General features: G+C 45.7%; 1 pseudogene across 1 annotated transcript in view; it reads left to right on the top strand.

The window, feature by feature from the left end:
- The first annotated feature begins 904 nt into the window (after window positions 1-904).
- The window catches only part of LOC122547981 (butyrophilin subfamily 3 member A3-like), an 84152-nt pseudogene continuing 71044 nt past the window's right edge, over window positions 905-14012 (top strand). The window contains exon 1 of the transcript XR_015753025.1: window positions 905-982. The product of XR_015753025.1 is annotated as a butyrophilin subfamily 3 member A3-like (transcript). The remainder of the gene's footprint in view (window positions 983-14012) is intronic.

Genomic DNA, 14012 nt, shown 5'->3' with positions numbered 1-14012 from the left:
CAATGTAACGGTGGAATTTTAGTACCATATTAAATGGAAAGATTAACTACTTTATGTTATTAAAGTCTACTGCTGAGTAATTCTTCTAAACATGAAGCCTAATTGGTCACTGGGTCATACAGCACAGAAGAGGCCCTTCGGCCAATTGAGTCCGTGCTGACCTATCAACAGGAGTCCCATGAACCAGCAGTTGGCCCTGAAGGTTATGACATTCCACATTCTCATCCACATCCGTTGGGAAGGTTGTGTTGGTGCAGCCCACCGCTGACAGCAGCACAAGATGGAGAGGAGAGGGGAGGAGAGGACATGGTAGTGAGAAAGGAGGAGGGAGGGGAGGAATTGGGAATGGGGTAAGGTGGGGAAGTGGGAGTGGGGTAAGGATGGGTGGGGAAGTGGGAATGGGTTGGGGTGGGGAAGTGGGAATGGGGTAAGGTGAGGAAGTGGGAGTGGGGTAAGGATGGGTGGGGAAGTGGGAATGGGGTAAGTTGGAGAAGTGGGAATGGGGTAAGGATGGGTGGGGAAGTGAGAATGGGGTAAGTTGGGGAAGTGGGAATGGGGTAAGGATGGGTGGGGAAGTGGGAATGGGGTGGGGAAGTGGGAATGGGGTAAAGATGAGTGGGGTGGGGTGTTGAGAGAGGAGAGGGCTGTGGAAAGTGAAGGAAAGGGGGATGAGGTGAGATGGGAGAGAAGGAAAGGGAGGGACATGGATTGTGAGGGACAGGGGAGTCTGGAGAGCCAGCACCATTCCCCAGGATGGCTTTCTGACCCTGGGGAGAATCGTTCCTATCTCAAGGTCAGAGACTCTGGGAGGAGCCGAGCACCAACCCCCTGGATCGGAGGGAGCAGCCCTCAGTGAGTGAACTCTGAAAGCTGAAAGTGAAAGCTCTCCGTGTGGGAGGGAGCTGTCACCTTCCATTTTACTCCTTACACATCTGTCGGGAAAAGGCGGAAAATGTTCGGTCAGATTGTGGGAAAGTAAGAGGTGAGTCCCAAATCCTCTTTAATTTCAGGAAGGGGTCATTCCCAGTGGGATCGGGTGGATATTATTCCCGCTGAAAGATCCCAATCAAATCCAAGGAGTTGAACGGGAAGCCGCTGGGGATTGTCCAGGGAAAAGGTGGGAACTTTCTCCAATGTCTCTGATCAGCTGAACAGAGCCTGGAGCTGGCTCCTGTCAGTATAAGGGAACAGGAGGGAGAGGCAATCTGCAACATTAAAGTCTCAGGGTCAGACACAGCGACTGGAAAGGGAGACGGGACATGAGCCGCTGGGTGTTGTAAAACATAGAATTGATTCCTTTGAATAATTCCGTGTTTGTATCCCGGGGAACAAACCTTTAAAGCAGGAAGTTAATGTTCGGCATTCCTTCATCGACATGGATTGCAGTTTGCTGCTTTGTTTCAGTCGTGTCTTTGGAGAGTGTTGGTGCAGTCACTTTCACTTGCAATGTGTCAATATTTAATTTGTACAGTTCAGAGTGATGGACAAAGGAAACAAGGTGAATGTGAGGAAAAACATCTTTCATACAACGACTAGTTAGAGTCTGGAATGTGCTGCCTGGAAATGTGGTGGAGGCAGGTTCCGTTGAGGAATTGAGGAGAGTACAGGATGATGGTATGAATGGTAATGGTGAGCAGGGATATTGGGAAAAGGCAGGAGATAGGTCCTGGATAATAGAACCAGACTCGGGGATGGAGCTGGTGTAGGTATGATGGGCAGAATGGCCTGCCTGTTCAACATCATCATTCTGTCATTCTGTGAAGCACCAGCAGATCTATCCCTCTGCTGTCCTTTTCCTGAATCCCATCAGCCAGGATGGGGGTATGTGAGGAGGGGAGGGGATTGTGGAGACTCTGAGGTGCAAACTTCCCAGGACATAGACATCATCATTATCTCCTGCTTGGATTCACTGTCAGTGTAAGGAGTGGTTTAACAGCTCTGACCAGTTCAATCTGGCCTCAGGATCCAAAACAGATCAAAGTAAGAGTGAGGGCCATGTCCTTTGGAAACTGGCCTGAGAGATTGTTATCCCGTTCACTGTCAGGGCAGACAACTTGAAGGTGCAGGGAGTTTTGTTGTTAGGAGGTGGGCTGTGTGCTAAAGCTGGAAGGAGTGAGGAGCTCACCTGGTCATTAGGTGTGGGGTGCTCTCAGTGTTTCTGTCCTTGCAGCAGCTCTGGCCCATTCCTCACCCCTGCATCATGACAATCACCCAGGCTGTCTTCCTTTTTATTTGGAGGACACAGATGGACTGTGTTCCCAGGGATATGATGTATAAATCTCTTCATAAAGGGGGAAGCATGAACCAACATTGTGGTCACCTTTGTGTGTGGCTGCATCAAGGCATTTGCCTTCCACATAAACCCGGATGCCAGTTTCTTTTGTGACTGATGCACAAGGACTCTTTGAACACTGTGTACTTCTATAAGGAAGGATGATGTTAAATTTAAGAGGGTGCAGAAAAGATTTCCAAAGCTATGGAGAGGACTGAAGTGTTTGAGCTGGAGGGAGAGGCCAAGTAGGCCGGGGCTGTTTGTCCTGGAGTGTCAGAGACTGAGAGGTGACCTCATGGAGGTTTATAAGATCATGAGGGGCATGGGTAGGGTAAATAGTCAAAGTCTTTTTCCTATTGTGGGAGAATCCAGAACTAAAGGGCAGAGGTTTAGGGTGAGAGGGGAAAGATTTAAAAAGGACCTGAGGGGTACGTTTTCATGCAGAGAATATGATTTGATTTATTTATTGTCATGTGTACGGTGAAAAGCTTTGTTTATGAGCAGTACAGGTAGATCATAGTAAACAGGACGTATAGATCAGAAAGATGTAGACAGAGGCATACAGGTTACATTGTACAGGGTGCGCAGTAGGCAGCAGCATCATTAGCAAGGTCAGCATTATTTGAGGTGAGAGAGTCCATGGTGTGAGTATGGAATGAGCTGCCAGAGGAAGTGGTGGAGGCTGGTACAATTACAACATTTAAAAGACATCTGGACAGGGGTATGAAAAGAAAAGGTTTAGAGGAATATGAACCAAATGCTAGCAAATGGGAGTAGGACAGATTGGATGTATATGTCGCGCTGTTGAATTGGACTGAAGGGTCTGTTTCTGTGCTGTCAGATTCTGTGACTAGCAAATTCATTTATGGGGTGGCCCTTTGCAATTTTTCTCCATTAAATAAGATTCAGTTTGTCTATTATTCCTGCCAAAGTATAAACTTGGCCACCTGCCATGATCTTGTCCACTCACTAACCCTGTCTATATCCATGTGTAGTTTCTATGTCATCCACCTCACTCTCTCCCATTTTTGTATCAGTCACAAACTTGGAACATTACATTCACTTCCATCATCCAAGTTATTCATATTTATTGTGAATAATTTTGGCCCAAATATTGACTTTGTGGCACTCCATTAGCTGCCATCCTGAAAATGGACCCCTTATTCCAACTCTGTGTTATATTAAATTGGCCAATCCTCTGTTCATGCTAATATACAACCTCCAACAACATGGACTCTTAACTTGTTAAATAGTATTTTGTATATTACCTCATTAAATGTGTTCTGGAAATCCAAATGTATTACATCCACTGCTTCCCCTTGATCTATCCTGCTTGTTACCTCTTCAGAGAATTCCTGTAATTTGTTCAGCATGATTCCTGCTTCATGAAGCCATTCTGATTGGTCATACTATGTCTTTCTAAATACTCTGATATCACATGCTTTACCAATTTCCCAAAAACAAATATTCAGTTAATTGATAATAACATGATTTTTGCTTCCTTCTTATTTCAAATAAAAATGTTACTTTGGCAGTTTTCCAACCCTCTGGCACTTTTTCAGAATCAAAGAATTCCTGGAAGATGTGTATCCTGTGTCAGTGAGACGACTTCCTTTAATATCCTGCAATGCACCCTATCAGACCCATGGCACTTATCAGTCTTCAGTACCATTAGCTTCCCCCGCATCTTCCCCCTTGTCATAGCTATTGTATATATTTCTTCTCTTTCTTTTTCCCCTTTAATATTCAATAATTTCAATACCCTAAAAGTTTATTTTCTCCTTTTTTTTAATCAACCGTCTTTGGTTGGATTTTAAAACTTTCCAACCCTCTGGCAGACCACCAATATTTGCTGCATCTTGTGTTTTATCTTTGATTTGATGCTATGTTTAACTTCTCCTTCTTAGAACCCTTTCTCATTGAGATACATCTTTACCGTGAGCCATGAAGTACATTCGTCACTGCCTACCACTTTTCCTCAATTATCTTTGCTGCTGAATTCCTTTCCCACTCTCGTCACCTCTTCCATCACTCTTTTATAATTATCCTTATTTAAGTTTAATACTTTTGATTCTGACCCAACTTCCTCTGTGTGAACAGAATGCTATATTTTACAACATTATGGTCACTGTTTCCTGGGGGATATTTTACTCTGCCATCATTTAGCCCACCTGCCTCATTACACATCACCAAGTCCAAAAACCCTGATCCCTGGTTGGGTCTATAACATATTGCTCGAGGAAACTACCCTGAATTCTTCATGGCAATCTGACATCACGTTAAATGAAGGTTAAAGGTATCCATGATTAATGTACTGCCTTTGTTACATTCCCTCATCATCTCCTAATTTTCTCTGTCCTACCATATTGCTAGTTACAAATTACTCCTGTCAGAGTAGGCTTCCTGCATTTATTTCTTGCCCATATGGATCCTACATGTGTCGATCCAAGATTACTTCTTGTTATCGCGCTTATTCCATCCCGTATAAACATTATTATTCACCCCTATCTTTTACTTCTTGTCTATCACTTTGAAAGGTCGCATGTCCTTGAATATTTAGTTGCCTTCCTTAATCTCCTTATTAACCCATGTCTTCATAATCATCGCCATTAGCAGGTGTTTGTGCTGTTAATTCATTTGTTCTAAATACCACATGTATTCAAGAGTGACTAATTTGGCCTTTTTACCATTTTATTTCTCTCTTTGGCCCTGTTTACTGCTGTTTTTCTGTGTCTGTATGCTCTGTTCCTTCCTGTCCCACTCTGGGTATTGTTATCCAATAGGTGCCCCAAAACGGTGCCATTTCCTTTTTATAAACCTTTGTATCACATCACCCAAAGCCTTCCCCTGTCTCATTAGTTTAAAGCTCTCTCTCCAGCTCTCATTATTCAATTTAGCAGGACATTGGTCCCAGCTCCCTCCTACCCCAGGACAGGGGCCAGTGCCCTACGAACTGAAAGCCATTCCAATATTCCACTCTCATGGAGCAACATGGAAACAAGTTAATTCAATTAAATAAATTGAGAATGAAATGCTGGTATCAATCTCCGTGATGAAATGATTCATTGATTTATTGCCACATTTGCCGAAGTACAGTGAAAAGCTTTGTGTGTGAGCAGTACAGGCAGATCATAGTCAGCAAGGATGTACAGTACAGATCAAAGAGGCTTAGACAGGGGCACACAGGTTACATTGCTTATTGAGGTTAGAGAGTCCATTCATCAGTCTGATAATGGCCAGGAAGAAGCTGTTCCTGAACCTGATGGTGCGTGGGTTCAGGTACCTTTCGTTTCATTCCTGACGGAACAGGTTGTAGAAGATCATCACCGGGGTATGATGGGTCTTTGTTGGCAGCCTTTCTGTGGCAGCGAGCCGTGTAGATGGAGTCCATGGATGGAAGGTTGGCTTCCATGATGGTGTGGACTGCACACTACCTGCTGTACCATGCACCCAGACAGTATGCTTTCAATGGTGTATCAGCAGAAGTTGGTGAGGATTATTATGGACATGCTGCAGTTCCTGAGCTGCCTGAGCAAGAAGAGGCGCTGACGTGCCACCTTGACCATTGCATCTACGTGTGAAGCCCAGCGCAGGTTGTCAGTTATCATCACTCTGAGGAACGTGACACTCTCCACCTTCTCAACCTCAGCTCCGTTGATATAGATGTTGTGGGGAATCTCCTCCTTTTCTCTCTGAAGTCAGTGATCTGTTCTTTAGTTTTTGCTGATGTTGAGAGAGGTTGTTCTCACTGCACTACGTCACCAAGCCCTCTATCTCCCTTCTGTATCATTATTAGAGATCTGTCCTACTATGGTGGTGTCGTCAGCGAACGTATAGATGGTGTTCATTCAGAATTTGTCTATACAGTTGTGGGTGTAAAGGGAGTACAGTAACCGGCTGAGAACACATCCTTGCGGGAGTTGCAGTGCTGAAAGTTATTGTGGAAGAGATGCAGTTACCTATCTTCACTGATTGCTGTCTGTGGGTTAGAAAGCTGAGGATTCAGTTGCCGAGGGCAGAGCTGAGACCAAGGTCTTGGAGTTTTGAGATCAGTCTGGAGGCAGAGCTATAGTCAGTCAGTCAGTCAGTCTGACGTAGGTGTCCTATTGTCCAGCTGTTCCAGGATGAGTGCAGGGCTAGGGATATGGCATCTGCTGTGGACCTGATACATTGGTAGGCAAATTGAAGGGGATTGAGGCAGACTGGGAGACTGGAGTTGATGTGGACCATGACTAGGCGCTCTAAGCACTTCATGAATAGTTAGGTCAGAGCCACTCGGCAGTAATCATTAAGGCACATGAAATTTCTGGATTTTCATTTTAAAAACTCATTTGGTTCACCAGTGTCCTTTCAGGAAAGAAACCTGATGTCATTATCTGGCCTGAACTAGGTCTCACTCCAGATCTCAGGAACAGGACTTGCATGCATTTGGAATGACAAGGACTGATTTGGGTAGACATGGCTCTGTGCTTGGGAAATCATGCCCCACACACTTAAGATTGAGTCCTTTGAAGCAGTGACAAAGATGATGGATAAAGGCATAGCAATGGACATTGTTTGTTTATATGGACTTCAGCAAGGTGTCCAGTAAGGTTCCACATGGTAAAGTGGTTAGCAAGATTAGATCACATGGAATCCAGGGAGAACGAATTATTTGGATACCAAATTGGCTTGAAGATAGGAGACAGAGGGTGATGGTGGAGGGTTGTTTGTTGGTTTGAAGGTCTGTGACCAGGGGTATGCCACAAGGAATGGTGCTTGGGTCCACTGCTTTTTCTCATTTATATAATTGATTTGAGATATGAATATAGAAGGAACGGTTAATAAGATTACAGATGACACCAGAATAGATGGTGTAGAACAGTGGAGTTTATCTCCGATTACAACAGGACCTTGATCAGATTTACTGAGGACTTTAATTTAGATAAATGTGAGGTATTGCATTTTGGCAAGGTGAATCAAAGCACTTCATGGTCAGGTCCCAGGGAGTGTTGCTGAACAAAGAGACCTTGGGTTCATAGCTCCTTGAAAGTACAGAGAGACAGGATAGTGAGAAAGTGTTTTGCACAGTTGCCTTTATTGGTGAGGTCATGTTGTAGCTGTAGAAGACATTGTAGAACACAGTTTTGGAACACTGCATTCAATTCTGGTCACTCTGCTATAGGAAAGATGTTGATATTCTTGAAAGGTGCAGAAAAGATTTGCAAAAACGTGCTGCAGTTGCAAGGTTTGAGCTGTCAGGGGAGGTCAAATAGGCTGGGGCTGTTTTCCCTGGAACATCGGAGGCTGAGGGCTGACCTTAAGAGGTTAATAAAATCATGAGGGGCATGGATAGGATAAATGGCCAAGGTCTTTTTCCCAGGGTAAGGGAGTCCAAAACTACAGGGCATAGATTTAAGGTGAGAGGGAAAAGATTTGAAAGGGACCAAAGGGGTAATGTTTTCCCACAGATTGTGATGGGTGAATGGGATGAGCTACCAGAGGAATTGATGGAGGCTGGTACAATGACAACATTTAAACGCTGAAACTTTATTGCTGGAACAGCACAGCAGGTCAGGCAGCATCTAGGGAACAGAAGATTCGACGTTTCGGGCACTAGCCCTTCTTCAGGAATGAGCAGAGAGTGTTCAGCAGGAGAAGATAAAAGGTAGGGAGGAGGGACTTGGAGGAGGGGCGTTGGAAATGTGATAGGTGGAAAGAGGTCAAGGTGAGGGTGATAGGTCGGAGTAGGGTGGAGGCGGAGAGGTCAAGAAGAAGACTGCAGGTCAGGAAGGCGGTGCCGGGCTGGAGGGATTCGGCTGAGACAAGGTGGGGGGAGGGGGGATGAAGAAACTGGTGAAGTCCAAGTTCATCCCCTGTGGTTGGAGGGTTCCCAGTCGGAAGATAAGACGCTCCTCCTCCGACCGTCGCGTTGTTGTGGTTTGGCGGTGGATGAGTCCAATGACCTGCATATCCTCGGTGGAGTGGGAGGGGGAGTTGAAATGCTGTGCTACAGGGTGATTGGGTTGGTTCGTCCGGGTGGCCCAGAGGTGCTCTCTGAATCGCTCCGCAAGTAGGCGGCCTGTCTCCCCAATATAGAGGAGGCCACACCGGCTGCAGCGGATGCAGTAGATAATGTGGGTGGAGGTGCAGGTGAATCTGTGGCGGATATGGAAGTTTCCTTTGGGGCCTTGGAGAGAAGTGAGGGGGGAGGTGTGGGCGCAAGTGTTGCACCTCCTGCGGTTGCAAGGGAAGGTGCCGGGAGTGGAGGTTGGGTTGGTGGGGGGTATGGATCTGACAAGGGAGTCGCGGAGGGAGTGGTCTCTACGGAAAGCTGATAGGGGAGGGGAGGGAAATATATCCTTGGTGGTGGGGTCCGTTTGGAGGTGGCGGAAGTGACGGCGGATGATGCGCTGTACATGGAGATTGGTGGGGTGGTAGGTGAGGACCAGTGGGGTTCTGTCCTGGTGGCGGTTGGAGGGGCGGGGCTCAAGGGCGGAGGAGCGGGAAGTGGAGGAGATGCGGTGGAGGGCATCGACGATCACGTCGGGGGGGAAATTGCGGTCCTTGAAGAAGGAGGCCGTCTGTGTTGTGCGTATTTTGAACTGGTCCTCCTGGGAGCAGATGCGGCGGAGACGAAGGGAGAATGGGATGGCGTTTTTACAGGGGGCGGGGTGGGAGGAGGTGTAGTCCAGGTAGCTGTGGGAGTCGGTTGGTTTGTAGTAGATGTCCGTGTTGATTCGGTCGTCTGAGATAGAAACAGAAAGGTCTAGGAAGGGGAGGGAGGAGTCCGAGACTGTCCAGGTGAATTTGAGGTCGGGGTGGAAGGTGTTAGTGTAGTGGATGAACTGTTCAACCTCCTCGTGGGAGCACGAGGTAGCGCCGATACAGTCATCAATGTAGCGGAGGAAAAGATGGGGGGTGGGGCCAGTGTAGTTGCGGAAGATGGATTGTTCCACATACCCTACGAAGAGGCAGGCATAGCTGGGGCCCATGCGGGTGCCCATGGCTACTCCTTTTGTTTGAAGAAAGTGGGAGGATTGGAAAGAAAAGTTGTTCAGGGTGAGGACCAGTTCAGTCAGTCGAAGGAGGGTGTCGGTGGAAGGGTACTGGGTGGTACGGCGGGAAAGGAAGAAGCGGAGTGCTTTGAGTCCTTCGTGATGGGGGATGGAGGTGTACAGGGACTGGATGTCCATGGTGAAGATGAGGCGTTGGGGACCGGGGAAGCGGAAATCCTGGAGGAGGTGGAGGGCGTGGGTGGTGTCCCGAACGTAGGTGGGGAGTTCTTGGACTAATGGGGACAGGACCGTGTCGAGGTAGGAGGAGATGAGTTCGGTGGGGCAGGAGCAGGCTGAGACGATGGGTCGTCCGGGCAGTCAGGTTTGTGGATTTTGGGCAGGAGGTAGAAACGGGCGGTTCGGGGTTGTGGGACTATGAGGTTGGAGGCGGTGGATGGGAGGTCCCCTGAGGTGATGAGGTTATGGATGGTCTGGGAGATGATGGTTTGGTGGTGGGGGGTGGGGTCATGGTCAAGGGGGCAGTAGGAGGAGGTATCTGCGAGCTGGCGTTTGGCCTCAGCGGTGTAGAGGTCGGTGCGCCAAACTACTATTGCGCCTCCCTTGTCAGCTGGTTAACATTTAAACGCTGTCTGGATGGGTATATGAACAGGAAGGGATTTGGGTCTAATGCTGGCAAATGAGTCTAATTTAGGATATCTGGTTGGCATGGACGAGTTGGACCGAAGGGTCTGTTACCATGTTGCACAACCCTATGACTGTGAGTCTATCAAAAGCGATGTGGTTAACTTGGATCCTCTCATCCATCCAGTTTTGTTCTACTTTCTCAAGGGCAGTTAGTGACAGGCAGTAAATGTTCACATTGCCAGCAACACCCACATTCTGTAAAGAAATGGCATCTGGATGGGTAAATGAATAGGAAGGACAAGTTGGACTGAAGGGTCTGTTTCCGTGTTATACATCTCTCTGACTCTGAATAAACAGCGCCTGCAGGCAGTGTCAGTTTTGCAACGAGCATGCTCAGTGTTTTACGGCAGCTGTAAAATTGAGCTGCTTTTGAGACAGTGATTTGTTCACAGCAGAAAATGATGTTATGTTTGAAAGTCAATGTCCATCAGAGATTCATAGACCGGTTACAGCACAGTGAAGGCCATTCAGCTGTTCCTGTCTGTACCAGCTCTCTGCAAGAGTAATTTACTGAGTACCACTCCCTGCTCTTTGCCCATTTCCCTGCAATTTATTTTTTATCATGTTGCTTATCTAATTGCTTTTTATAGCCATGTCTTATTTTACATTCCAATTCCTACTGGCAGAAGCTGTGGGTGTGACATAGCCCAGTGCCATACAACAACCTGTCAGTCCCCTTGGTGAGTCAGTGCTCCCCACTGTAACAAGCTGCCGACCTCACCCTCTGTGCTGATCATCAATACAAACAAGTTAGCACAAAGTGAGTGAGCATTAAGGAAACAACATAAGGGCCAGAAGATGCATCCCATGTCGATGCAAGAGATGTGTGTGTTCCTGAATGCAGAGTGAGCTGGCAGAAGCAATGCCAGTCAAAACTGTCCCCAAATTGTCTGCATTGAATTTCATCTGCCATGTGGCCATTCAACAAGTCTGCTTCTAACCCCTTGAAATCTGTTGCTATTGTCCTCCCAGTTTCCTGTACTTTCAGGTGTTTTGCCCCCTGCATATTTGGAAATTATATATACCACCAGAGTTTGTCAAAGTCATTGATCCATTCCAGGAATAGGAATGGTTTGTTGAACTTTGGACTTCCCTCACTCCAGTCTGTAAAATGTCTATTTCCTCAAACTCAAATGTATACTAATCCTTAACTAATGTTGTATTTCTGCTGCCCTGCCATTACTTTAATGATTTGTCCGTGCGATGGCAGAGATGGGAGGGATGGTAGTGGGATGGGAGGGATGGTAGTGGGATGGGAGGGATGGTAGTGGGGTGGGTGTCCCAGTCTGGGCCAGCAGACCTACCACCCATTCCGGATTGGCCTGGAGCAGTTGGTGGTGAGCTACCTTCTTGGAACCACTGCAGTCCTTGGAGAGCAGTTACACCCACAATGCTGTTCAGGAGGGAATTCCAAGTTTGTGACCCAGCCAAACGGAAAGAATCGTGACATAGTTCATCGTCAGAATCATTTTTAGCTTCGAGGAGACCTATAAGCCATAATACATTCATATTTTCTGAGAAGAGCATTATTCAGTTTTAAGTTGTTGTTTGAATGTTGACAGGCAGCTTAAGTGCACTATCTCCACCCACCTCCATGAGACCTCATTAAAAATATCTCTTCTGTTGAACCATTACAAGTCCATACTCTCTCTTTATTCGGCCAGGCTTCACCAGTGGCCATGAAGTCTTCATCCAGATGTAAGAACCATATTGTTTTTTTAATTTTCTGTATTTTTGATTGTGGCTTTAAATGGAAAAAAGAACTGATTGAGAAAACAAGGATTTTTGATGGATTGTTGCATTTTTTAAAAGCAAGCAAAGTGTAACTCATTGGCAATACTGTTACACAGCTACTTGTTCAAGTAGAACGAGAAGTCTAGTTTGCAGATGAACTGGAGCCAATGGTTTTGGACGAACGGACCTTTGGCTGACAACAAGTAGCTGATTGGTCTGTGGACGAGTGAGTTCTTGTTGACAAAGGCCTTCTGCCTGTCAATGACAGGAAAGCTGAACAGCTTGGGAGGTGTGAACGATGTGGCAGAAGCAATCGGATCTCCGCACAAGCAGGAACTGTCTCTTTTCTCTGTTGTGAAAACTAACATAAGCCTGAAGAAAGCTTGTTTGTTTTTGTTACGACACGGGATAAACCCCTCTGCTAATGTAAACCCGACACACAGCGAAGCTCACCTTGTGCTGTAATCTGTTACATTTTGAGAGGCAAAGAACTACCCCAGAGGTGACTATTTTAAATTTACAATTTTATTATTAAAGTCCAACAGAGAATATTAGAACCAACAACTATTAACAACTCCTTTCTCTTTAACCTATCTTTTACCTCCCACTCTCAAATTCTGGTCTGATTTAAAAACAAAACCCCAATTAAGATTTACAAAACAAATGCAAGTTTCCAAACCAGACAGCTGTTCAATCCCCTCATTGTATCTTCCTCTGTAGATTTCCCTCTGTCAGTATTAAGTATTCTGCTTCACAGGTCTTTCCTATGAACAGATACCTTTCAGAGAGTTATTCAGCTAACAGTCTATAATTGTTGGTTTTCTTGTCAGTTCTCCCCCTAAGTGTTCAAAGTGTCCAGTTTTAAACCCCAAATTATTGGATCATACCATTGATTTGATGTCAAATTAGATTGGATTTTGGTATCTGGGGCATAATTTAAACTGATTGGCTGAACTTGAATCTGTTTTTGTTCCATGGCAACGCAACTCCAGCTATTTGTTTCAACCAAGTTTTACATTTTTACCTTGTTCAGGATACTCTGTGCTTTCAGTCAGTCCTTGATAGCATCCTCTCTCTCAAAGCTACAATACACACCTACATCTTCATAACATTTTCTTGTCAGCGGTTGCTGTAACAGTTGGCTCTTAACCAGTCAATCAGAGGCTTTGAGTGTGAACCAGCCACCCTGTACCTTCTCCAAACAAGTGAATTTGAATGGCACCACATCCACAAGCATCCATTCCCTGCCCCACCGACACTGAGTAGCAGCATGGTGTCCTATCTACAAGATGCACTGCAGAAATTCACCTATTTTCCTCACACGGCACTTTCCAAATACACAACTTCTGCTCTCTAGAAGGACAAAGGGCAAGCAGATAAATGGGAACATCATCATCTTCAAGTTCCCTTCCAATCCATTTACCATCCTGACTTGGAAATATATCACCATTCCTTCACTGTCACTGAGTCAAAATCCCGGAATTCCCTCCCTAAGGGCATTGTGGGCTCACAGCAGTGATTCAAAAAGGCTGTTCATTCCCATTTTCTCAGCCAGGGGCACCCATGTTCTGTTGTGAAATGGAAAATCAGGGGAGAATATTCCGTCCTTAGGCATCAGGTTTATGTCTAACAAGGTTTGGAAAACTGTGACCAACAACCCTCCAATTGGCAAATTTTGTCCCTGAACAACATGGAATGACCCTCCTCTTGACTGGGTTACTTTTCCTTTTACATCTATTACTTTACCACTGCTCCATTTTAGTTAATGCTTTCTTGTCCAACACAGGAGAAATCGTTTTTTTTCATCTGGTGTTGCTAAATCCCACTTTTATGATGAACAATGCCAGAGAATACTCAGTTAGAGTCTCAACCTTATCTTTTCCTTCACCAACAGTTCTCTATTTTGACCCCTTATCAGTCCCACCGCTCCGCTTTTATAACCTGTTTATTGTTAATACACCGATTAAAACCTTTTGATTCTCTTTTATCTTTGCCAGACTTTTGGACTCCTTACTATGTTCCAGTTTCTGAAAAACAAAAACGATACTATGGAACACAGAAGTCTATAAGCACGAGGGTGGGAATGGTTCAATCTTGATTATTGATTGGAAATGTAAAAATGGGACATTGGACTAAGTCTTGAAACAGATAGGCAAATGTGAGTCTAAAATCCTACATGACCTTCACGGTTCTCTACTCACACGGACAGTGGAAACAAACAACTGCCCATCATTATCGCAAGGTAATTGTTTGTCTCTACTGCCTTGCCTTTTCTCAGTTCAGAGTATTTAAAGTATGAAATGGAGTGAATGACAAGCTTTTGA

The sequence above is a fragment of the Chiloscyllium plagiosum genome, unplaced genomic scaffold (genome assembly GCF_037043375.1).
Source record: "Chiloscyllium plagiosum isolate Xiang-an unplaced genomic scaffold, Cpla_swu_hap1 HiC_scaffold_35, whole genome shotgun sequence".
Taxonomy (NCBI): Eukaryota; Metazoa; Chordata; class Chondrichthyes; order Orectolobiformes; family Hemiscylliidae; genus Chiloscyllium; species Chiloscyllium plagiosum.
The sequence above is the reverse complement of the archived record's forward strand: the minus strand, read 5'-3'. Positions and strand labels throughout refer to the sequence as shown.